This window comes from Thamnophis sirtalis, unplaced genomic scaffold (genome assembly GCF_051295495.1).
Source record: "Thamnophis sirtalis isolate CommonGarterSnake01/CBP01778 unplaced genomic scaffold, rThaSir2_p1.2 scaffold_14, whole genome shotgun sequence".
Lineage (NCBI taxonomy): Eukaryota > Metazoa > Chordata > Lepidosauria > Squamata > Natricidae > Thamnophis > Thamnophis sirtalis.
The window spans coordinates 12,315,465-12,340,735 of NW_028261394.1; the positions used below are offsets into that span (position 1 = coordinate 12,315,465).

The 25,271-nt window shown below is 41.2% G+C and overlaps 1 protein-coding gene across 1 annotated transcript in view; it reads right to left on the reverse strand.

The window, feature by feature from the left end:
* PRR35 (proline rich 35) overlaps positions 1-24,893 on the reverse strand; it is a 44,674-nt gene extending 19,781 nt beyond the window's left edge. Inside the window, exon 1 of the mRNA XM_087728818.1 lies at positions 24,759-24,893. The gene's annotated coding sequence lies outside the window, so the exon portion shown is untranslated. The remainder of the gene's footprint in view (positions 1-24,758) is intronic.
* Between the last annotated feature and the right edge of the window lie 378 nt (positions 24,894-25,271).

The following is a 25,271-nucleotide window of genomic DNA, read 5'->3' on the forward strand; positions in this document are numbered from 1 at the left end:
CAAAAATAAGGTCAAGTGGTTATTTCAGGGTCAAAAGAAAATAAGACCCTGTCTTATTTTCGGGAAAACACAAAGAATGGCTGCAGTCTAGTTTAACGAAAAGAAGGACTAGGGGGGACATGATAGCAGTGTTCCAATATTTGAGGGGTTGCCACAAAGAAGCGGGGGGGGACCTGTTCTCCGAAGCACCTGAAGGCAGGGCAAGAAGCAACCAATGGAAACTAATCAAGGAGAGAAGCAACCTGGAATTAAGGAGACATTTCCTGACAGTCAGAACAATTAATCAATACACTGACTTGCATTCAGAAGTTGTGGGGGCTTCATCACTGGAAGTTTTTAAGAAAGGACTGGACAAACCTTTGTCTGAAATGGTGTAGGGTCTCCTATCTGAGCAAGGGGTTGGACTAGAAGACCCTTCCAACCCTGTTATCCTATTATATCACTATCACCAAAACCAGCAGCTTTAAGAAAGATATCTTGAGTATTTATTTTTAAATGCTGTATCGATAATGTCAGGAATTAATGACAGCTGATGCTCTTCTATTCTCTATAGCCGCAAAGTAGCAACGGAAAGGATTTTGACCTTCACTTGCCCAAAGTGGCGTTAGTGCAGCCCACCCAGGGCTGCCCAAGGAGTAAACAGCTTGGTGCAATAAAGGGCTTTTCAGCCAGTCCAGGAAGAAACGCTTGCTGGGCTCAACCTTTGCACTGAACAGCTTGGGAGAAAAGATGCCCAAGGAGGAGACCAATGGGAAGATGGCCAGATGATACCATCAGGACAAGGATGGTGGCAGCTGTAGGCCTGGAGAGAAGAGGAGGAGGAGGAGAATCAGTGTATGCAGAGATGAAAAGTTACAACCCGTAGATCACTTAAGGGTGAAGGAGTTGCACTTGGCATGGAGGAGAGGGGATTATGGAGATGACCTTGGAGAAAGAGTCTGTTAGTGCAGAAGAAACATGCTTGAAGACACAGGAGAGAGGAAACGACAGGCAGTCCTTGACTTATGACTCAGCGGACCTCAACATATCTGTGGCTAAGCAAGACAGGTGTTAAAGAGCTTTGCCCCATTTTATGACCTTCCTTGCCACCGTTGTTAAGTGAATCGCTGCAGTTGTTAAGTTAGTCACAGGGTTGTGAAGTGAATCTGGCTCCCCCCATCAACTCTGCTGGTCAGAAGGTCGGAAAGGGAGGATCATGTGACTCCCGGGATACTGCAACCCAGGGGGGGAGTTCCGGCTGTCGTGACAACCGGTTCGGTAGTAAAAAAACCATTTGTGCTCCGTGCGCGTGCTCATTTTCACTTAAAACGATCTGCGCATGCGTGCAACGTTAAAAAGGGAATAAAAATTAGATTCTTCCAATGAAGATTGTTCTGCGCATGTGCAGAACAGAAAATCACGGTGGCACCGCCGATCATAGAATCGGTACGGGTCACGTGTCTGCTGGAGTTACTACCTATTCGGCCAAACCAAACCGAACAGGTAGAAACCCCACCGCTGCTGCAACTGTCATAAATATGAGCCAGTTGCCAAGGGTCTGAATTTTGATTACGTTGACCATAGGGATGCTGTGATAGTCGTAAGTGTGAAAAATGGTCATAAGTCACACTGTTCAGTTCCGTTGTAACTTTAGTCACTAAATGAACTGTTGCAACTCAAGGGGAGACATGATAGCAGGGTTCCAGTATTTGAGGGGCTGCCACAGAGAGGGGGGGGGTGTCAAGCTATTTTCCAAGGCAGACAATGAATAATGGATGGAAACTGACCAAGAAGAGATTCAATCTGGAAATAAGGAGAAATTTTCTGGCAATGAGAGCAATCAACCCATGGAACAGAAGTTGCCTTCAGAAGTTGTGGGAGCTTCATCCCTGGAAGCTTTCAAGAAGAGACTGAACTGCCCTCTGTCAGAAATGGTGTAGGGTCTCCTGCTTGGGCAGGGGGTTGGACTAGATCAGTGTTTTTCAACCACTGTGCCGCGGCACACTAGTGTGCCGTGACATAGTGTAAGGTGTGCCGTGGGAAAAACACTTTATATATAGTCAATATAGGCACAGAGTTAAATTTTTTTAACATTTTCTAATGGTAGTGTGCCTCGTGATTTTTTTCATGAAAAAAGTGTGCCTTTGCACAAAAAAGGTTGAAAAACACTGGACTAGATGACCCCCAAGGTCCTTTCCAACTCTGTTAATCTGTTAGGACTACCAGTATTACTAAGAGACTAGAAAGATTCAGCTATCATAGCCTATTTTAATAAAGTATAGCTCTCCTCTTTTGTTGAAATCAGTTTCCTGATCTGATCTAGTATCAATCCTACAATTTTCCTATATGTCTCCTCTTCCCTCTCAAAATTGTTGGGCAGAGTAGCTACTTTGAGTCTCTTTGTAATACTCTCTCACTTCTCTGGACTTAACACGTTTCTTCTACACCTGATGTTTTCCTAAGAGCTTCTAGATTCCTTCTCCAAGGTTTTCTCCTGATTCCCTGCATGGGGAGACTCAGATTTAAGCCCATTTCCTATCACCAAAGTTCTCTAGATAAGGGGTCCCCGACCTTTCAGACCTCAGGGACCACTAAATCCATAATTTCAAATCCCATGGACCACTAATATGATCTGCCTAATGATCGGCTGGGTGGGTGTGGCTTAGGTGGTCATGTGACTGGGTGGGTGTGGCCAACTCGATGTCACTCATGTTGATGGGTGCCTTGCCAGCCTCTACTCCCCCCTCCCAGCCACTCCTCCCCTCCTCGCCCGGACTCCTTAGAGCCCCAAGAGGAAGCAGTGGTTGGAGCTAAGCAGCCACCACGAGAAAGAGTTGGTAAAACAGCTCAGTTCAAATTGGATCTGACCCAGAAGGAGGTTCAGCAGAAGCACCTCACTGAGGACTATGAGCATAGGCTGTCCAAGCAGAAGGAAGACCTGCAGGAGTGCAAGGCCAGGTACAGGTGCCTGGAGGCTCAGCGTGCTGAGATGGTCAGCCAGTTCCAGGCCATGATGCAGTCCCACTGGAACGAGGCTCTCGGGCTCTTCTCCACCAGCAACACTTCCCTCCAGCCTTCGCCCAAAGCCCCCCACCAGGAGGCTGAAGCAGACCCCAAGTCAGAATTTCTGCCCCCCCTCCGACCTGCACAAAAAGACCCCGAAGGGGGAGACTCTCTGCAGCAACACAAACATTCATTGCATGTATCCGGCCCAGGGGCCGTAGTTTGAGAACCCCTGATTTAGTGCAATATAAAAAAAGGAAACAATTTTTCGGTGGACCCCCAAAATTTTCTCACGGACCACCAGTTGGTGACCGCTGCTCCAGATGACTTTGAATCAGTTGCTCTTTCAATACATATCCCAGGGTTTTTCTGAAAGGGAGACAAGACCCACTTGTCCACACGGCAGTGGTGCGTTTCAAAAATTGTTGGAACCTACTCTGTGGGTGTGGCCTCCTTTGTGGGAGTGGCTTGCCACCCATGTGACCAGATGGGAGTGGCTTGCTGCCCATGTGACCGGATATGAAATTATGAATTAGTACTTAGGTCGGTCCAAGTAGCTATTCAGAAACTCTGGCATTGAAGCATGCAAGTCTTAAAGCTGTCAAGTTACAAGATCCTTGCACCCCTAACCCTTTAGAGAAAAAAAACTAGGGGTCTTCAAACCTGACAGCTTTAAGACTTGTGGACTTCAACTCCCAGAATTCCTCCTCCAGTCACGTTGGCTCAGGAACTTTGGCATTGAAGCATGCAAGTCTTAAAGCTGCCAAGTTACAAGATCCTTGCACCCCTAACCCTTCAGCAGTGGTGGGTTTCAAAAATATTTGGAACCTCTTCTGTAGGTGTGGCCTGCTTTCCGGGTCCACTGGTGGAACCTCTTCTAACCGGTTCGGTAGATTTGATGAATCAGTTCTACTGAATAGGTGCGAACTGGTAGGAACCCACCTCTGCCACATGGCCCCTCATTCCCTAACAGGAAATATCTCCACTCCCAGATCATTTCAAGGGGAACGTTTGCCACTCTTCCCTGGGGCAAGTCTTTCCGTCCAAGGAGAAGCGAGATTTATCTTGATGAAATATCAGAATTGACATTCCTCAAATCTCAGGCTCAGCCAGGAACTTGCGCCAAGAGACTGGTTTCCAAAATGGGTGATTTTGATCAGATAGTTATGGTCTCCCAACCTTCTACCTTGCTGTGGTCAAAGGGTTTGGGTGGAGATTTCCACTATCCTGATCCAGCTGGAAGTAAAGAATGGTTGGTTGCCTACGTACCATGGAGAACTTCTTTGTGCTTTGAATAACCCTTGGTGGAACTCATACCTCTCCATTTCGTTCTTTCCAACCCCGCAGAATGCTGGGAAGAAACAATGTAATAGGAAGTCATAATTCTCTTCGTTTCTCTGTCAGCATGACTTTAAGTTCTAACTGAACTTAAAGGATCTTGGAGTCCCAGTGGACAACCATTTAAATGTGAGCCAGCAGTGTGCAGCAGCTGCCAAAAAAGCTAACACAGTTCTAGGCTGCATCAACAGAGGGATAAAATCAAGAGCACGTGAAGTATTAATACTATGTTATAAGGCCTGGGTAAGGCCACACTTGGAATACGGCATCCAGTTTTGGTGGGCACGATGTAAAAAAAGATGTGGACACTCTAGAAAGAGTGCAGAGAAGAGCAACAAAGATGATTAGGGGACTGGAGGCTAAGACATATGAAGAACGATTGCAGGAACTGGGCATGTCTAATTTAATGAAAAGAAGGACTAGGGAAGACATGATAGCAGTCTTCCAATATCTCAGGGGCTGCCAACAAAGAAGAGGGAGTCAAATTATTCTTCAGAGCAACAGAAGGCAAGACAAGAAATAGTTATAAAATCAGGCACAACTTCCTTAACAACCACCTGGCATAGAATAGAATAGAATAGAGTAGAGTAGAGTAGAGTAGAGTAGAGTAGAGTAGAGTAGAGTAGAGTAGAGTAGAGTAGAGTAGAGTAGAGTAGAGTAGAATAGAATTCTTTATTGACCAAGTTTGATTGGACACACAAGGAATTTGTCTTTGGTGCAGATGCTCGCAGTGTACATAAGGAGAATAAAAATACATTCATCAAGCATAAAAAGATGCAACACTTAGTGATAGTCAAGGTTACTAATAAGCTATCAAATTGTACTAGGAAACAAATAAAAACAATATAAATTGAAAGATACAAGCAACATGGTTATAATCATAAGTGGGAAAAGATAGATACTAGGAAGGAAGAGAAGAATAATAGTAATCTTATTAGTAAGTCTTAGTAAATAGTTTGACAGTGTTGTGGGAATTAGTTGTTAAGCAAAGTGATGGCATTCAGGAAAAAAACTGTCGTGTCTAGTTGTTCTGGTGTGCAGTGCCCTATAGCAGTGGAAATTCTGGTGCCATTGGAGGTCGTACTTCAAGGACCATCCGTAACCATATATTAAAATATACAACAATTGTGTACCTACATTCCTAAACAGCTCCTGAGGATACGCTGACCTCTCTTCCCCTTCCTAACTCCACGCCCCTCAACCCCCCCCTACATCGCTGCCCAAGTTCATTTAAACATATATTTAATCTTGCATTTGAGAGCGGATGCCATTTCAAGGATTGGGTTAATTCATAACCCATCAGCAGGTCCGTGCCAGAGATCCTGGGACAGATTGCGAAGGCCTGTTACTTCTGGGGTGGTAGGGCGAAAGGCTCGCTTGATCGCAGGATAAGGGAATTCACTTGGCATGTTTCAAACAGAATTTTCATCCTGAAAACTCAGCAGAAGAAGCCATTGGTTGCCCTCTAGCACCACTGGGTGACATCACCAGGTCTCGCTGCTTTAGCAAAGTTAGGAAGATACTCAGAGATGATTGACACCCTGGTCAGTGTCACTTCGCACTTCTACCATCAGGCACAAGACATCAAAGTATATCCAGCTGAACAAATAGGTTTAAAGTTTCTATCCTTGGGCTGGCAGACTCTTAAACACAACCACAATCACTCCATCCACAGGCAGAAATGTGTGACTAGTTTTTCTTTTTTCTTTCTTTTCCCCGTAATTCCTTGCATGGGGATTATTCGTTATACTATTTATGTTGTTTGCAATTTTATTTGTCATGGATTGCACCGGTGAGGCTAAAACCGATTTCATTGTATACATGATGTACAATGACAATAAAGGCTATGTTAGACTGAAAAGCTTGAAAGTTTTGGTCCCCTGTCCTGGGCTGAAAGATCAGCTCATCCCTTCTCTATCCCAATGTGGCTGTTTCTCCTTTGGCACAAGGTTGCTGATGCATTGACAAGAGAGATGTTAACTTCCAAATGGTTTCTTAACTGGGTTGTATTGGCTCGGTCTGCTGGCTGGTCCACTTTCAAAAGTTCAGAGCAGAGGTGGTATTCAGCAGGTTCTGACCAGTTCTGGCAAACCGGTACCGGAAATTTTGAGTAGTTCGGAGAACCAGTAAATACCACCTCTGACTGGCCCCGCCCCCATCTATTCTCTGCCTCCTGAGTCCCAGCTGATCGAGAGGGAATGGGGATTTTGCAATAACCTTCCCCTGCCATGCCCATCAAGCCACACCACGCCCACCAAGCCACACCAATAGAACCAGTAGTAAAAAAAATTTGAATCCCACCACTGGTTCCAGAGGGCAGATTTTTGTTGTTTATGTTGTTGAAAGGAAAACTCACTGGGATTGCTGTGGAGGAAAAAAATAGAGAAAGACGAAGTGAGAATAACAGAGTAACAGATTGGGAAGGGGCCAATGCAGGGGTGGGTTCCTGCCAGTTCTAACCTCTTCTATAGAAGAGGTTCCACAAATCTACAGTGCCGTTTAGAACCGGTTCCAGCTCCCTCTCCCCGTCCGCCCGCACATCATCAAGATGAAGAGCGAGAGGAGGAATTCTGGGAGTTGAAGTCCACAAGTCTCAAAGCTGTCAAGTGTGACCATCCCTGGGGTTATTTTTTCTAAAGGGTTAAAGGTGCAAGGGTCTTGTAACTTGACAGCTTTAAGACTTGCGTGCTTCAGATGCCAGAGTTTCTGAGCCAACATTTTGGTTGCTAAGCAAGAGCGTTGTTAAGTGAGTTTCACCACATTTTACAAGTTGGCCACGCCCACCCAGTCACATGGCTGGCAAACCACTCCCACCCGGTCACATGGCCGGCAAGCCACTCCCATCTGGTCCCATGGTCCGCAAGCTACTCCCACAAAGCAGGCCACACCTACAGAAGAGGTTCTAAAAAAATTTGAAACCAATCACTGGGCCAATGGTGGGTTGCCAATTTTTTTACAACCAGTTTGTGCACGCTCCCTCGTGCTCACTGCTTCTGCTCATGCACAGAAACATCTGTGCTGGTGGGTGGAGCCTCTTGCTGCTGCTGCTACCGGTTCGCCCAATCCGGGCCGAACCGGGAACAACCCATCTCTGGAAGGGACCTTGGAGGTCTTCTATTCCAACCCACTTTTTAAGCAGGAGACTCTTTACTATTCCAGACAAATGGCTGTCCAGTCTCTTCTGGAAAACCTCCAGTGATGGAGCACCTACAACTTCTGAAAGCTGTCCCCACTGGTTCATTGTGCTCACTGTCAGGAAATTTCTCTTATGTTGCTTCTCTCCTTGATTCGTTTCCACCCATTGCTTCTTGTTCTACCCCTCAAGTGCTTTGGAGAATAGCTTGATTCCCTCTTCTTTGTGGCAACCCCTGAGATATTGGAAGACTGCTATCATGTCTCCCTTAGTCCTTCTTTTCATTAAACTAGACGTACCCAGTTCCTGCAATTGTATTCTTTGTATGCTTTAGCCTCCAGTCCCCTGATCATCTTGGTTTGCTCTTCTCTGCACAACACAACTTCTAGAAAGTCTCAAGAGAGACTTTCTAGAGTGAATGCTGGCTGGGGAATTCTGGGAGTTGAAGTCCAGACATCTTCAAGTTGCCAAGGTTGAGAAACACTGTTCTAGAGTCTCAACATCTTTTTTATATTGTGGTGACCAAAACTGGATACTGTAAATGCTGGAAATGAAAGTGAAAAGGAATGATCAAGGATGGGAAAATAAGAACAAGGGGAGGTGACTCAAACCCACTTTTCACTTGTGCAAATGCTGTGTTGCACAAATCATGCTGAAAATAAGGCCTGGCTGGTTATAGAACCCGTTTTATCACTTTAGATTTAACCACATACTAACTCTCTTGTTTTTAGAGGATTCCTCTTTATGCTTCTTAGTCTGCAATATTTTAAGATTTGCCCAGTTAAGAAACGTATGCCACATTTTTATGTGTTGTTTTATGTTTGCGATGCAGTATTTTATCTCATCTGTTTGATTTTCCTTATTTTTATTTTCCTAATCGTTGACCAAATAAACTATGTTTAAAAAGAAAAAAGAAACAAGGTGATGAAACAAGGACAAAGCTGCAGTTGCCAAGCTGCAGAGAGAATGGATTCGGGCAGCGCTAACAATGTTCCGTGTGTAACTACACAGATAGTGTCATCACGCAACATGCCAAACCACAAATCAGCCAACTCCATTAGAACCCAGCAAGCAGCATAAATCCAGTGGGGTGTATGATATACTGTTTGATGTGTAACATAATCCTGGAAGACTGGGTTAACAGAGCAAATCCCTGTTTATTCTTTATTGATTGTTATTTATTTCTCTGTGCATTTACTGTATTTCTCATAAAATAACAGAGTTGGAAGGGGCCTTGGAGATCTTCTAGTCCAACCTCCTGCTTAGGCAGGAAACCCTACACCACTTCAGACAAATGGTTATCCAATAATCCAGACTGGATTATTGTAACGCGCTCTACATGGGGCTGCCCTTGAAGAGTGTTCGAAGACTCCAGCTGGTCCAGAACGCAGCCGCGTGAGCACTCGTGGGTGCACCCAGGTACACCCACATCACACCTATCCTCCGCGAGCTGCACTGGTTACCCATTAGTCTCTGGATCTGCTTCAAGGCGCTGGTCGTTACCTATAAAGCCCTTCATGGCATCGGACCTGGGTACCTGAGAGACCGCCTCCTGCCGATTACCTCCCATAGACCGATTAGATCACACAGGTTAGGCCTTCTCCGGATCCCATCTGCCAGCCACTGTCGGCTGGTGACTCCCCGGGGGAGAGCCTTCTCTGTTGCAGCTCCAGCCTTCTGGAACGATCTCCCCGTGGAGATCCGGACCCTCACTACCCTCCCGGCCTTCCGCAAAGCCATTAAATCCTGGCTGCTCCAGCAGGCCGGGGGGCTTTCGAAATATCCAGCCCCTTGGAAATTGTGACTGTTGTATATTTTAATATGTTGTCTTGTGTATTATCCCCTTCCCTTGTTTTATTGTAAGCTGCCCGGAGTCCTTCGGGAGTGGGCGGCATACAAGCTCAATAAAACGAAACGAAACGAAACATCTTCTTAAAAACCTCCAGTTTTGGAGCATTTACAACTTCTGGAGGCAAGTTATTCCACTGATTGTTATAACTGTCAGGAAATTTCTCTCAGTTATAAGTTGCTTATCTCCTACATTAGTTTCCATCATTTGCTTCTTGTTCCACACTCAGGTGCTTTGGAGAATAGCTTGACTCCCTCTTTTCTTTGTGCTAGTTAAAGAAAGGCAATGATATCTTAAGGCAATGAAGGCAGAGGCAGCTTGGCTGGAGATGCTTCAGTTCACACAATGAATTGTTTCTGCATCCTTCCTGGATCCATTGTGGCTTGGACTGAAAGGGGAAAAGCAATTTTGTGGACCTCATTGACAATCCAAGGTAACATTGGTATTCTCGGAATGTGAGCTCTTGGGAAAGTAGCCCATCCTTGTGTGTTTCAAAGAGCCATTTCCAGTAGGGAAAACAGGACAAAGCAGAGTGGGGAAAATATTTTCCTTTGCTATATTTCCAGTCTGAATTAGACCACAGCAGGGTCCCTAGGGGAGATCCCTTTTAATAGAATAGAATAGAATAGAATAGAATAGAATGGAATGGAATGGAATGAGAATAGAAGAGAAGAATGAGAATAGAATAGAATGGAATAGAATTGAATTGAATGGAATGGAATAATGGAATGAGAATAGAATAGAATAGAAGAATGAGAATAGAATAGAATAGAATGAGAATAGAATAGAAGAATGAGAATAGAATAGAATGGAATGGAATGAGAATAGAAGAGAAGAATGGGAATAGAATAGAATGGAATAGAATAGAATGGAATGGAATAACGGAATGAGAATAGAATAGAATTCTTTATTAGCCAAGTGTGATTGGACACCCAAGGAATTTGTCTTTGGTGCAGATGCTTTCAGTGTACATAAAAAGACAGGATACATTCATCAAGAATCATAAGATACAATACTTAATAATAGTCATAGTTAAGCAATCAAATCATATTTGGGAAACAATCAATATGAATCGTAAGGATACAAGCAACAAAGTTACAGTCCTGTAGTCATAAGTGGGAGGAAATGGGTGATAGGAACAATGAGAAGATTAACAGTAATGCAGACAGTGAGTAGTTTGACAGTGGTGAGGAAATTATTTTAGAGGTCCCTTTTAAGGATTAATAGAAACTAACTAACTTAGCTCTGTTCCTAAATGCTAAAGCAATTGCACATGAAAAAATAGAGGAGCTCTGATCAACTATCATAGCCACCATTTTGACAGTTTTGCTATACTATTTTCTGTGGACGTTTCCACTCAATGCAATCACAGGATGAACTGAGCCTGGTTTGTTCTCAGTCTTTTAAGTGGCCACAAGCTACTAGCAAAAATGGCATTTGATCACAAGGCAAGGAGGCAACTTCCAGAAATGTTTCCCCTTTTGCATTTGAGCATCCACAAGAAGGGACAGGAAAGGAGAAAGGGAAAGAGGAAAGACAGGAAGGAAGGGAACAGGAAAGGCAAAGAAAAAGAAGGGAAGAGGGGAAGAGAGCAAGGAAGGAAAGGAAAAGAGAACAAAGGGGGAAGGAATAAGAAGAAAAGGGGAAAAGAAAGGAAGAAAAAAGAAGAAACGTACAGAAGGAAGCAAAGAACAAAAAGGAAGGAGAGAAAAAGAAGAATACAGAAGGAAGCAAAGAAAAAGAAGGAAGGAAGGAAACAGAAAAAAGTACAGAAGGAAGCAAAGAAGAAAAAGGAAGGAAGGAAAAAGAAGATAAGTACAGAAGGAAGCTAATGAGCCGAGGTGGCGCAGTGGTTAAATGCAGCACTGCAGGCTACTGCTAGATCAGCAGTTCAGCGGTTCAAATCTCACCGGCTCAGGGTTGACTCAGCCTTCCATCCTTCCGAGGTGGGTAAAATGAGGACCCAGATTGTTGGGGGCAATATGCTGACTCTCTGTAAACCGCTTAGAGAGGGCTGAAAGCCCTATGAAGCGGTATATAAGTCTACTGCTATTGCTAAGAAGAAAAAGGAAGGAGAGAAAAAGAAGAAAAGTAGAGAAGGAAGCAAAGAAGAAAAAGGAAGGAAGGAAAAAGAAGGAAAGGAAAGGAGAACAAATGGGGAAGGAAAAAGAAGAAAAGTACAGAAGGAAGCAAAGAACAAAAAGGAAGGAGAGAAAAAGAAGAATACAGAAGGAAGCAAAGAAAAAGAAGAAGGAAGGAAGGAAACAGAAAAAAAGTATAGAAGGAACCAAAGAAGAAAAAGGAAGGAAGGAAAAAGAAGAAAAGTACAGAAGGAAGCAAAGAACAAAAAGGAAGGAGAGAAAAAGAAGAAAAGTACAGAAGGAAGCAAAGAAGAAAAAGGAAGGAAGGAAAAAGAAGGAAAGGAAAGAACAAAGGGGGAAGGAAAAAGAAGAAAAGGGGGAAAGAAAGGAAGGAAAAAGAAGAAAAGTACAGAAGGAAGCAAAGAACAAAAAGGAAGGAGAGAAAGAGAAGAATACAGAAGGAAGCAAAGAAAGAGAAGAAGGAAGGAAGGAAACAGAAGAAAAGTACAGAAGGAAGCTAAGAAGAAAAAGGAAATAAGGAAAATAGAAGAAAAGTAGAGAAGGAAGCAAAGAAGAAAAAGGAAGGAAGGAAAAAGAAGGAAAGGAAAGGAGAACAAAGGGGGAAGGAAAAAGAAGAAAAGGGGAAAAGAAAGGAAGGAAAAAGAAGAAAAGTACAGAAGGAAGCAAAGAACAAAAAGGAAGGAGAGAAAAAGAAGAATACAGAAGGAAGCAAAGAAAAAGAAGAAGGAAGGAAGGAAAAAGAAGAAAAGTACAGAAGGAAGCTAAGAAGAAAAAGGAAGGAAGGAAAAAGAAGAAAAGTACAGAAGGAAGCTAAGAAGAAAAAGGAAGGAAGGAAGGAAAAAGAAAAGTACAGAAAGAAGCAAAGAAGGAAAAGGAAGGGAGGGAGGGAGGAAGGAAGAAAAAAGAAGGAAAGGATGTTGGCTTCTCAAAGTGATTTAAACCTGGCATGGGATAACTTGGACTCATGCAAAACGCAGCTCCTGAAATTAATAAGTTGTCTAGCCTCGTTGCAGCCGTCCGTTTCTCAGCTGCTTCTGGAAGACGTGCGTTTCCCCGGTCCACACAGGTGATATTATATTAATATGGTCTGAAGCTCTAAGCCGATTGGGGGAAGCTTTCAAAAATGCACACAAACACCCACCCACCCATCCAGGCAGCCCACTCTGAGCTAGAGTGATGTGGCTTCTTTGTTCATCTAGCAAAGGAATTCCCAGCTTGGAATTTATAGATTGGGCCCTTTAACGAAAACAACCTCGGGGGCCTGCGGGAAACAAAGCGAGCTTTGGTGGGCCGTGCCTTTTTTTTTTTTTTTTTAAGACAAAACACCAAATAATAATAATTCTGAGACAAGACAGCCTTTGCCTGGGAGGGGTGAGCCATGAAAAATGTATGGGAGGATCCGGAGAAGGGAAAGATGCTCGGAACAAGCTATCGATCAAAAAAAAAAAAAACCCTCCGAAAGCACACAGCTGTGCCAGCTTCTACACCCCGATAACAAGCCTGTTTCAAAGTTTGCTCGGAAGTGGGCTTGGAAGGGAGATAGGGTTCCTGAAGAGCATGCATCCCATTGACGTCAAGCCCTGAAGTCCACGCAAAGAGAGGTGGGACAGTGGAGGTACAGAGAGAGAGAGAGAGAGAGAGAGAGAGAGAGAGAGAGAGAGAGAGAGAGAGAGAGAGAGAGAGAGAGAGAGAGAGAAATGGGGTTTGCACCCTTAATTACATTTTTACATTTGGTTTTGCCCTTCATCTCCCCTGCGAGGGGACTCTGAGAGAGACAGCCCAGCCCAATAGGAATAGGAAAGATGGGTCTCTAAAAAGAGGTGGCTTGCAGGTTCCCCAACCGGCTCCCTCTGCTTCATCCTTCCAAAGCCAGGTAAGGTGAGATTGGCCACCACACCTTTCGAAGAAGCTGCAACCTTGAGCTTTGAAGGCTGGGCACCTTCAGGTTTTTCTAAATACAGTATCTACATCTATATCTGTATCTGTATCTATATCTGTGTCTATCTATATCATCTATATCTATTTATCACTATCTATCTTGTCTGTCTATCCATCCATCCATCCAATCTAAATTGTCTGTCTGTCTGCCTGCCTGCCTGCCTGTCTCTCTCTCTCTCTCTCCATCCATCCCTCCATCCACCCATCCAATCTAAATTATCTATCGTCTGTCTGTCTTTTTCTCTCTCTCTATCCATCCATCCATCTAATCTAAGTTATCATCTGTATGTCTGTCTCTGTCTGTCTATCTACAGTATCTATCTATCTATCTATCTATCTATCTATCTATCTATCTATCTATCTATCTATCTATCTATAATCTATCTATTCATCCATCTATCATCTATCTATCTATCATCTATCATCTATTTATCATCTATCATCTATCTATCTATCTATCTATCTATCTATCTATCTATCTATCTATCTATCTATAATCTATCTATTCATCCATCTATCATCTATCTATCATCTATCATCTATCATCTATCATCTATCTATCATCTATCATCCATCATCCATCTATCTATCTATCTATCTATCTATCTATCTATCTATCTATCTATCTACCTATCTATCATCTATCATCTATCATCTATCATCTATCTATCATCTATCTATCATCAATCAATCATTCTAGCTATCTATTCATCCACCTATCATCTATCTATCTATCATCTATCTATCTATCTATCTATCTATCTATCTATCTATCTATCTATCTATCATCTGTCTATCCATCCATTCATCCATCATCTATCTGTCTGTCTGTCCGCCCGCCCGCCCACCCATCCATCATCTATCAATCTATCAATCTATCAATCATCTATCTATCTATCTATCTATCTATCTATCTATCCATCCATCCATCCATCCATCCATCCATCCATCCATCCATCCATTTATCTAACTATCTATCTTGAATTGAACAAATAGAAAAACAGCCAGCCCTTATGAAATTCTAGATTTCTAATTACAACCTCAGGACAGCTTTGGCGATAATACTGCCTTCCTGCAAGATTCACCATTTTCAAGTCAAATTGTCTATGCTTGGTAGGTTGTTTTTTAAAAAAAAACAAATCCTGGTAGTTGGACATTTATTCTTTGGGGGGCATTTTCTTTTTTTAAAAAGGCCCTTGTGCTCTTGCAAAATGTAGGTAAGAATTTTTTAAAAAGTCTAATGCCTTGAATATTTATTTAGTTATTCATATCCCACCCTTATTTTTTTTTTACAAATAACTCACGGTGAGGAACCTATTCAATGCATAGCTTCCTCCTCCTATTTCCAGAACAACAATGACCTTGGGAAGTGGGTTGGGCTGAGAGAAAGAGTGACTGACTCAAAATCACCCAGCTGACTTTCATGGGTAACATGGGACTTGAACTCACATCCTCCTGCTTGCTGCCTGCTGTCTGCTGCCTTCACCTCTAGACTCTATATACAATAGAAGGTTGAATGCCTCTACTTGCCTCTCGCCCCTCCCTCTCCCCCAATTTATAGACAGAGGTAGAGCATCTGTAGAGCACAAAACAGCAGCCTGAATGACACTTTGAGAGACTCACACGCAGTCACGTCTCCTCCCAGGTTATTACAATGGCAGCGGATGGATGCCATTCCAGTAAATTACAGATTGCACAAAAAGGACAATTGTGCGTTAGTCATTTGCATCAAAACTGCGGGGGCGTTTTGGGCTGATTGCAGACCGCAAACCGTAGGGGGGTTTAATGAAAAGAACATGTTCCATGAAAGGGTCTTCATTGTTACACATCATTTGCCACTCACTCCAGTTTGTACAGGACCCCGGTGGAAGCAGCAGAGTCCTGAAAAACCAGAGGATGGATAAAAGTCCCAAAAGAACATGGAATAAAAAGGGAAGCTGAAAGGCATGGTAATTTACCAAAAGCAAAAGAGAAAAAAAAAACCATATATCAAATCTTGGGGTAATTATGAACCCAGGGTCTCTTATTATCTTCAAAAATGCCATTGTCCAATTTTATTTCAAATAGAATAGAATGGAATAGAATGGAATAGAATGGAATAGAATGGAATAGAATGGAATGGTGTAGAATTAGATAATAGAATGGAATGGAGTAGAATAGAATAGAATAGGATTAGACTAGGATTAGAATAGAATTAGAATAGAATTAGATTAGCACAGAATACACTGGAGTAGGAAATAGAATAGAATAAAATAGGAAATAGAATAGAATTATAGAATAGAATAAAATAGAATAGGAAATAGAATAGAATAGGAAATAGAATAAAATAGGAAATAGAATAGAATTATAGAATAGAATAAAATAGAATAGGAAATAGAATAGAATAGGAAATAGAATAGAATTAGAGAATAGAATAGAATAAAATAGAATAGGAAATAGAATAGAATAGAATTAGAGAATAGAATAGAATAGCAGAGTTGAAAGGGACCTTGGAGGTCTTCTAGTCCAACCCCCTGCTTAGGTAGGAAACCCTACACCACTTCAGACAAATGGTTATCCAACATCTTCTTAAAAACTTCCAGTGTTGGGAGCATTTACAACTTCTGGAGGCAAGTTGTTTCACTGGTTAATTGTTCCAAACCATCAGGAAATTTCTCCTTCCTTTGCAATGCTCTGAAATCAAACGCAGTTAGTAAAATTCGTTGGAAAATGCTGGCTCCCATTTCAAATTGTTCTTAATTATCAGGATTGTATCTTTCCATCTGAAATGCATTTTCTCTCCCCCCTCCCCAGTTTTGGATTTCTGCAAAATTTGAGAGCCCCCCCCCCCGCCCCAGCCTGCTAAAATTTCTGGTTTATCTCTCTGTTCTTTGAATGGTGCTAATAAACATCAGTGGCTAAATATTGAATCAGAGCAAGGAAGGGCTCTATTTGGAAGACAAATCTCATTCAAAAGTCTTGGAAGGCCTTAAAAATGGAGAGATTTATTCTATCATCCACTTTTATGGACAATGCATATTTCACTAGATGTTTACCCACTAACAGTCTGCAATCGGCACAAATGATCATTGGGCTGCAAGCAACTCATATAGAAGGGCATTTTTCTAGAATCTGTAATTTACTGGAATAGCATCGATCCATCCACTGCCATTGTGATGGACTTTTCTGGATTTCTTTAAAAAAGTGTATATTCCATAACCAGAATACTGGGAAAGGAACACGATTTATATGGCTCCAGAGAGGAGTGAGGATAGAGGATAAAGTTAAAAATAGAAAAGAAAAAAAGATAGAAGTGGCTGCCGATAGTTTCCACTGCAGTTACAAATACTATGATAGTTTAATATCTCTCTCTAACTTCAACTCTGAAGCTTGTCATATTAAAGTAAAATGCTGAATTTAAAAACAGAATCCTAGCACAATACCCATAATGTGTGTTTATGTGACTCACACACACACGCACGCACGCACACATACATCTGTCTCTGTCTGCCTGCCTGCCTGCCTGCCTGCCTCCCTCCCTCCCTCCCTCCCTCCCTCCCTCTCTACCAACCTACCTACCTATAAATCAATCAATCTATCTATCTATCATCTATCTATCTATCTATCTATCTATCTATCTATCTATCTATCTATCTATCTATCTATTTATCTACCTACCTACCTACCTACCTACCTACCTATATATCTATCTATCCTCAACACATATATTCATATATCTTCAATACACACACTCACACACACAAATACATACAGTATATATTAAAACATTTCAAAGAGAAGACAAATAGTAATAAAAACTACTATAAAATAAGGAAAAGGAAGGAAAAGGAAAACGTCAAAGAGAAAGTAAAAAGGGCAGAAAAAGAGAGAAAAAAGTTAAAAATAGAAAAGAAAAAAAGATAGAAGTGGCTGCCGATAGTCTCCACTGCAGTTACAAATACTATGATAGTTTAATCTCTCTCTCTAAAGTTATATCATGATTCTCTTCTTTGTATAATCTATCCTAACTAATCACCCAAGTCATAAACCACAAGTTCATTTTTCCCCTCATTTTTATATCAAAAACATCCCACGGTACCAACAATGTGACTTAGGAAGCAAGAGGAGATAAGTAAAACTACTTCCGAATTGTGGACTCAACTCCTGGTGACTTCACTGAAAGGTCCATGAAATTCTGATTTTGCTATTTTGGGGGGGACAGTTTCATTTTCCAGTTTAATCTAGAAACTCTAGCACATCCTTGGTTGTCTCTCAACTTCATGCCAGCCAACACCAAACCTGATCAGCCTTCTGGGTCAATTTCATTGAAGTGCTGATTTAAAAATCAGAAGCATTTCCTTTTGAGTGAAAAGGCTCTATGAAAGATTTGTTTGGAGGAAGGCAAAATAATAAGAAGATTCTAGACTATGCCGAGATGGACAAGTTAATAAAAGAAATTCAGGGAAAAGAGGAGAGAATATTATCAGACATGGGAAATATGGTATAGATGGTTGGAGGAAAGAAATAAAAATTAATGAAAGAATCTAACAAAGGTAAAAGCTATAAGTTAAGGAAGACTGGTATATACACACACACCCAAGAGAAATAAAGTTTATCAGAGGTAAACAGCCAATATATTAGATGGATAAGTAAAGGATAATGAAATAAGAGGGTTAAAAATTATGAAACTTAAGTAAAGCATATTAGGAGGGGAAACAACATAAAGAGAATTGTACCAATTTGAAACTGCTACAAGATTGGAAGAAGGAAAATGAAATTCCAATGTGTTTGTGTAAACGTAGTCTATGCCTAAGTTTTTTCTATTTGTATGTTGGAAAATAAAAAAAGTTATAATAAAAATAAAGATTTGTTTGGAATTATTTCTTAGGTTGTCTGTTCAAAACAAAAAGAAATGACTTTGTATTACAGTGAGGTATTTTTGTCATTGAATGAATTTTTAAGCTATCTTAGTTGCTTCTCAAAATGGCAGAACATTTAAAAACAAATTAAAAAACAGTTTAAATCTACTTTATATCCTTTTTGAACCAAATGCAATGTTAACATTTCTTGCAATGTTAAGCCCCACCAAAAAAGAGAACAATAAACTTTTTCAAAGTGGAAAAATATAGAGTGGATACAATTTTGATTTTAAAAAAAATAATTATGCAAATATCTGTTTTGGAAAGTAGCATGGTTTTGCTACAAAGTGGTAAATAAAACCTTGACAATTTTATTAAATATATCCAATAGAGCTAATCTTGCTAAACACCTAAACGATTACCAGTATTAATTGGAATTCTCTGGGTAACGTACAGGTGATTTAAAAGAATACAAAACATTTAAAATATGCAAACTATAACAGCACAATAACTGAGATACAATTGTAACCAGTGCACCATCATAAATATATAAATTATTTGAATGTGTACCCTTCTTTTCTGCAGTAAAGGAAAAATTGTAGCTGCTTTGATAGAATGAAACAGCATGTTGTGCTAAGAAATATTCCTGGTTTATTTATTTTTTGCAAGTTCTCTAAACTCAGCATTTCTCACTGTCTTCATAGCACACATATGTGTGTGCTAAATAAGCTTCTAAATAAGCTTGATTGCTTGGTTCTGGATAGGCAAACATGTTTTAATTTTTCTATTCTTGGGAAGATTCAAACCCTGGTAAAGAGGAAATGCTTAACTGTGGTGGAATCAAAATTCAGAAAAAAAATGAAAATTCTTCCTTTAAAGTGGATTTTCGGTTGAGCCTAAATTATGACCAGTGATAAGCAAGTACTTTCCCTCCCTCAATCAGTCTTTTATTACTGTCACAGACTAGAATTAAACCCTGTTTTTCCAAAACAGCAGCGTAACAGTCTTTGACAAGAGATATCCCTGCATTCACGCACTGACTTTTAACTTTTCATCTGCCTTGGCAGTTTGGTTTCCATTTTAACATCGTCTGTAACAATCTTAAATTTCCATCTCTCTCTCCTTCAGTAGATCTGCTTTTTGCATTCTCTTTCGTATTTTCCCACCTTCACTGTTTTTTTTGTAAATAACATGAGGCAGAGAACATACATTCCTTCCTCCTTCTATTTAGTTAATTTCATTTAATGTTTATTTTCATCTGGATTGTCCAAGATTAATGACCATCTATCACAGCCTAGATTAAGAGAGTAATCTAAGATTGAGAGATTAAGATTTCTTCGATGAATCTTTTAGATATTAAGAGATTAATCTAAGATTTCTTAGATTTCCTCTAAGAGAACATTCCTTTCCTGATGCTATCCTGCAAACTTGGTTAGCACCCTAAACAGCAAAAATGAAATAAAATATGGAAGCTCCTTGATGTTTGGCTTGACAAATCTGAAATGGCCTGGCCTTTTGGCTAACACAAAAAAAAAGCAATTTGGAGCAATGGTTAAAAATTAAAAATTGTCTGGGTTCTAATCCCACCATAGGCAATAAGACAGTCTTGGGCCAGTCACTCTCTCTTAGCCCTAGGAAGGGGACAATGGCAACCAAATTCCAAAGAATCTTGCCAAGAAAACTGCAGGGATTAATCCAGCAGTTGTGAGGATTCAAAACTGATTTTTTTTTCAACTAAAGTTTTTTTAAATTTTTCTCTTTCAAATTCATTCACAACTATACATCCTTATAATTGCTATTTAACATTTGTCTATTCATCTTTAGTCTCTATAATTATTTTTACAAATATGTATGTATATACATACAAGAGCCAAGGTGGCGCAGTGGTTAAATGCAGCACTGCAGGCTACTGCTAGATCAGCAGGTCAGCGGTTCAAATCTCACCGGCTCAGGGTTGACTCAGCCTTCCATCCTTCCGAGGTGGGTAAAATGAGGACCCAGATTGTTGGGGGCAATATGCTGACTCTCTGTAAACCGCTTAGAGAGGCCTGAAAGGCCTATGAAGCGGTATATAAGTCTACTGCTATTGCTATATGTGTATATGTATATGTATATGTATATGTATATGTATATGTATATGTATATGTATATGTATATGTATATGTATATGTATATGTATATGTATATGTATATGTATATGTATATGTATATGTATATGTATATGTATATGTGTATGTGTATATGTATATGTATATGTATATGTATATGTGTATGTATGTATGTATATATATATATTACAGTTTCGGTTACTTTTTTGCCACCCCGTGCCTCCATCTTATGTTACACCACCTTGCTCCTTCTATCTTCTCAACCTCCCTTCTCTACCTTCTTCTTTCCTCCTCTCCTTCCTCCTTTCTTCTTCCCCTCTTTCCCCTCTCCTCCTCCCTTCTCCTCCTTCTTACCCTCTCTCCTACTCTTAATTCCCCTCCCTTATGTCCTCTGCTTTACCCTTTCTTCCTTTCCCTCGTCAACCTTCCTCCTTTCTTCTTCCCCTCTCTTTCTCCCACTCCTCCTCCCTTCTTCTCCTTCTTACCCTCTCTCCTACTCTTAATTCCCCTCCCTTATGTCCTCTGCTTTACCCTTTCTTCCTTTCCCTCATCAACCTTCCTCCTTTCTTCTTCCCCTCTCTTTCCCCCACTCCTCCTCCCTTCTCCTCCTCCTTACCCTCTCTCCTACTTTTAATTCCCCGCCTGATTCAAAGGCACAAAAGCAACCACAGAAGAGAATAAAGAAAGAGGTACTGAATATTCTCACACTGTACTTTACACTTTGTATGTTTTCATTGATGTAATTGCCAAATAATGTTCAGTATAATTTCTGCTCAATGGTTCCTATAACCTGGCTCCACAGCTGGATAATTTTTTATTATACTGTCCTTCTGCCAAAGACTTGCTTTCTAATACCGTCTTGATACACGGAGAAGTTTTACGCTGGTCCTATCCAGTGGGGCACAATTTCCAGTATTATCTCTTCTGCAATTATATTTTGAAATGAGATGAAAAAGGAAGGAAAAGCCACTCTAGTAAATGCAGGAGATTGCGTGAAAAAGAAAAAAAAATGAACTGAATTGTTCAGTGTGAATGGGCTCCAGCCACAAGAAAAGGATCTTAAAGGTTTTCTAAGAATGACCTTTCAACCAGAAGGTCTCATTCAAGGCACAAATGTCCAGGGTCAAATTATTCTACTTTGGACATCTTAAGAAGCCTCTGAAGAAGGATCTGATGCTGGGAAAGAAAGAGAAGAGAAAGGCAACTCGGAACAAGGTGAAGGCTCTCATTTATAGGGGTGATGAAGGGGGGGGTACCCTCAGGAGATTAGAATAGAATAGAATAACAGAGTTGGAAGGGACCTTGGAGGTTTTCTAGTCCAACCCCTGCTTAGGCAGGAAACCCTATACCGTTGCAGACAAATGGCTATCCAATCTCTTCTTTAAAACTGCCAGTGTTGGGGCATTCACAACTTCTGGAGGCAACTTCTTTTCCACTGATTAATTGTTCTAACTGTCAGGAAATTTCTCTTTAGTTCTAAGTTGCTTCTCTCCTTGATTAGTTTCCACCCATTGCTTCTTGTCCTGCCCTCAGGTGCTTTGGAGAATAGCTTGACTCCCTCTTCTTTGTGGCAACCCCTGAGATATTGGAAGACTGCTATCATGTCTCCCCTAGTCCTTCTTTTCATTAAACTAGACATACCCAGTTCCTGCAACCGTTCTTCATATGTTTTAGCCCCCTTTAATCATCTTTGTTGCTCTTCTCTGCAGTCTTTCTAGAGTCTCCACATCTTTTTTTACATCTTTACATATTACATCCTTACATATATTTTTCTTACATTTTTTAGATCTGAAGGACCAGTTTGGGAATAGATCCTCTTGTGGTCACTAAGAGTAGAAAACAACTTGATGGCACAGAATCCTTCAGGAATTGCTGGGTTTGAACAATAAAACAATTATCCATTTTGGACACTATTTCTTAATAGCAGACATCTGGGGTTTGGGGGAACCGCTCACAATCTGGATATCAAGGTATTTGACAGCCTACTGCTCTTGAACATGGAGTCTCATTTGGGTTGTCTATGGAGAGTCTCATTTAATGTGGGTTTGCTATCTAAAAGCTGTGTTGTACACTCAACACTAGCGCTGGTGTTACTAACCTCCCAATTTATAAATCATTTAACACTCTGTGTCCTCCATTTATGTCCATCTATTCTGCACCTTGTTCGTTCTGCAATCTGAGTTGCCTGGAGTTTTTTAGGAAATGCAGCAGAAACAATTCTCTAAGATCTAAGAAAAAAAATTGGAATCTTAGCCTAGGAAGTCCCTTGATCCCATGAACAAATATCTTTTTGAAGTAGAACGCATTTCCATTTAGCAGTTGGGTTTAGTGACTAGAGACACAGTAGAAGACTTCAGTACAAGAAACTAGGAGATCGTGAGTACTAGTTCTGGGTGAGTTTGGCCAATTGCTCTGTCCAGGCTTCACCTATCTTTTAGAATAGAATAGAATAACAGAGTTGGAAGGGACTATGAAGGTCTTCTAGTCCAACTCCCTGCCTAGGCAGGAAACCCTACATCACTTCAGACAAATGGTTATCCAACATCTTCTTAAAAACATCCAGTGTTGGAGCATTCACAAGTTCTGGAAGCAATTTGTTCCACTGATTAATTGTTCTCACTGTCAGGAAATTTCTCTTCAGTTCTAAGTTGCTTCTCTTCTTGATTAGTTTCCACCCATTGCTTCTTGTCCTACCCTCAGGTGCTTTGGGGAAGAGCTTGACTCCCTCTTCTTTGTGGCAGCCCCTGAGATATTGGAAGACTGCTATCATGTCTCCCCCTAGTCCTTTTTTCCATTAAACTAGACATACCCAGTTCCTGCAACCGTTCTTCATCTCACAGGGTTGTTGTTATGGAGGGAAAATAGGAGACAGAATCTATATTATATGCACCACCCAGAATTGTACGAGAGAAAGCAGAGATATGAAAATAATATTGTTTTTCCTTGAATAGCTTATAGCCTTCCTCAAATGGGGAGGAAAAAGATCTCTCTTCCTATTTTAGCTCCTTGCTTTTTTAAAAGTCTTTTTTCTATTATTTCCTTTTCTTGCATCCACTTGTCTTTTTAAAACCCCATGTAGAATCTGCTGCTTTTTCAAAAAGACAATTCTCCATCAGAAAAGGGGTTAAAAAAAAATCCAAAACAAAACCCTTCCAAACTGTTTTGGATTACAGTTCCCATCATCCCTGGTTGGCATTTTATTTGGGGAGAATGGAGATGTATCTCTACTCCTCTAGAGGGAATGTGTCTGGTTAAGGAAGAAAAGGCCCTTAAAAAAATTTTTTTATATAAAATTTTTATTTTTTGAAGCCCTTTTAAATTTAAGGAACTAAAAAGGCATGAGGAAAGCAATTTAAATAATATTGATTTTTCTTTCAGATTTAACCAGCTGACAGCTCTCCAAGGACTGCCGACTTTTCTAAATGAATTCCTCCTCTGAAATCTTGTTCTTTAAAACTCTGAAATGGTACCAATAATATTTAAGTGGAAGGAATAAACCCCACTGACGCTTCTATTCTACCCAAAGTCAGTTTTTCCATTTGGGAGAGTGGGGAAAAAAATCAGAAAACAACTCGGTGACATTTGACTCTCCCCCCAGATCAAAAAATTTAGTAAGAAAAGTTTCAGAAAGGCAGATTTCAAGTTAAAAAAAAGTCTTTAGACAAAAACAAAGACCTTGTGTAAACTTTACTCGGGGATTGCAAAGTGGAACTCCTTGGAAAGAGGTTGCTATTGTGTTGGTGAAAGAACAGGGACGAAAGAAGAAACGCACCAATGTGTGGCCGAGCGCATAGGCACATACACACACACGGAGTGCAAGAATTGACAGAAGTGGCAGGGAGCAAGGAATTGAACAATCAGATTTGCTTTTGAGTTTCCAGCCTCCTTTTGCAACAGGGTGGCTGGGCTCTCTGTTTAAGCCCTAATCCTGGTTTAAGCAAATCAGTGGCGCAAACTGATGGCAAAATTCATGCGCTATCCAAAACCCCTATCAGAGGGTTGCAATGTTGCAAAGACAGTCCCTAAACCCACTTCATGCTTTTCCAAACAGAGGTAGATAGATAGATAGATAGATAGATAGATAGATAGATAGATAGATAGATAGATAGATAGATAGATAGATAGATAGATGATATGGATGGATGGATAGAGAAAAGAAAGAGAGAGAGAGGAAAAAGAGAGAGAGAGAGAGAGAAAGAGAGAGAGAGAGAGAGAGAGGGAGGGAGGGAGGGAGGGAGGGAGAGAGAGAGAGAGAGAGAGAGAGAGAGAGAGAGAGAGAGAGAGAGAGAGAGAGAGAGAGAGAGAGAGAGAGAGAGAGAGAGAGAGAGATTTGGTTGCTTCTGTGCCCAACCAACCAACCAGGTAGAATTTGAGTCTTTGCACACCTGCAAGCATCCTTCCCCAAAGTTGGCTCCCTCTGCAACCCTCCAGGACCCCAGCAGAGAAAAGAGAAAAGCAAAGTCTTCTTACCTCTCAAACGGGACCTCTGCCCTCCCGAAGCCTGCCGTTATCTGTGCTGCTGTGCAGCCTCCGAGATGAGGCGGGAGGTATATATGGATGGGGCACGACGTGTGGCTTTGAAGCATTCTTGTCGCCTGGCCTGGGTTGCTCCAGCCTCTTTAAGGAAGGTGGTTTGGTCACATGCTGCACTTCTCCCAGCCAAGGATCTGGCACAGAGGGGGGAAAAGGAGGAGGAAAGTGAGAGGGAAGGAGAGGAAGCATAGGAATGGGCAAGGAGGAGGAGGAGGAGGAAAAGGGAGGGAGATGTAAGCCGGTGCCCAGAGAAAGAGAAAGGGGAGGGGGAGATCTTTACTTTAGGAAGAAGTAAAGAGAATTTCCAGGCATCCCTGACTGCCCCAAAGTTTTTTTTTTTTGTGTTGCTTTTCTTTGTATCTGTGACTACTGGCAATGCGTTTCAAGTTTTTATTCAAGGCCGGGAAGATGTAAAGAAAGCTTGATGCACCTGCTTTGGCCGTGGGGAGT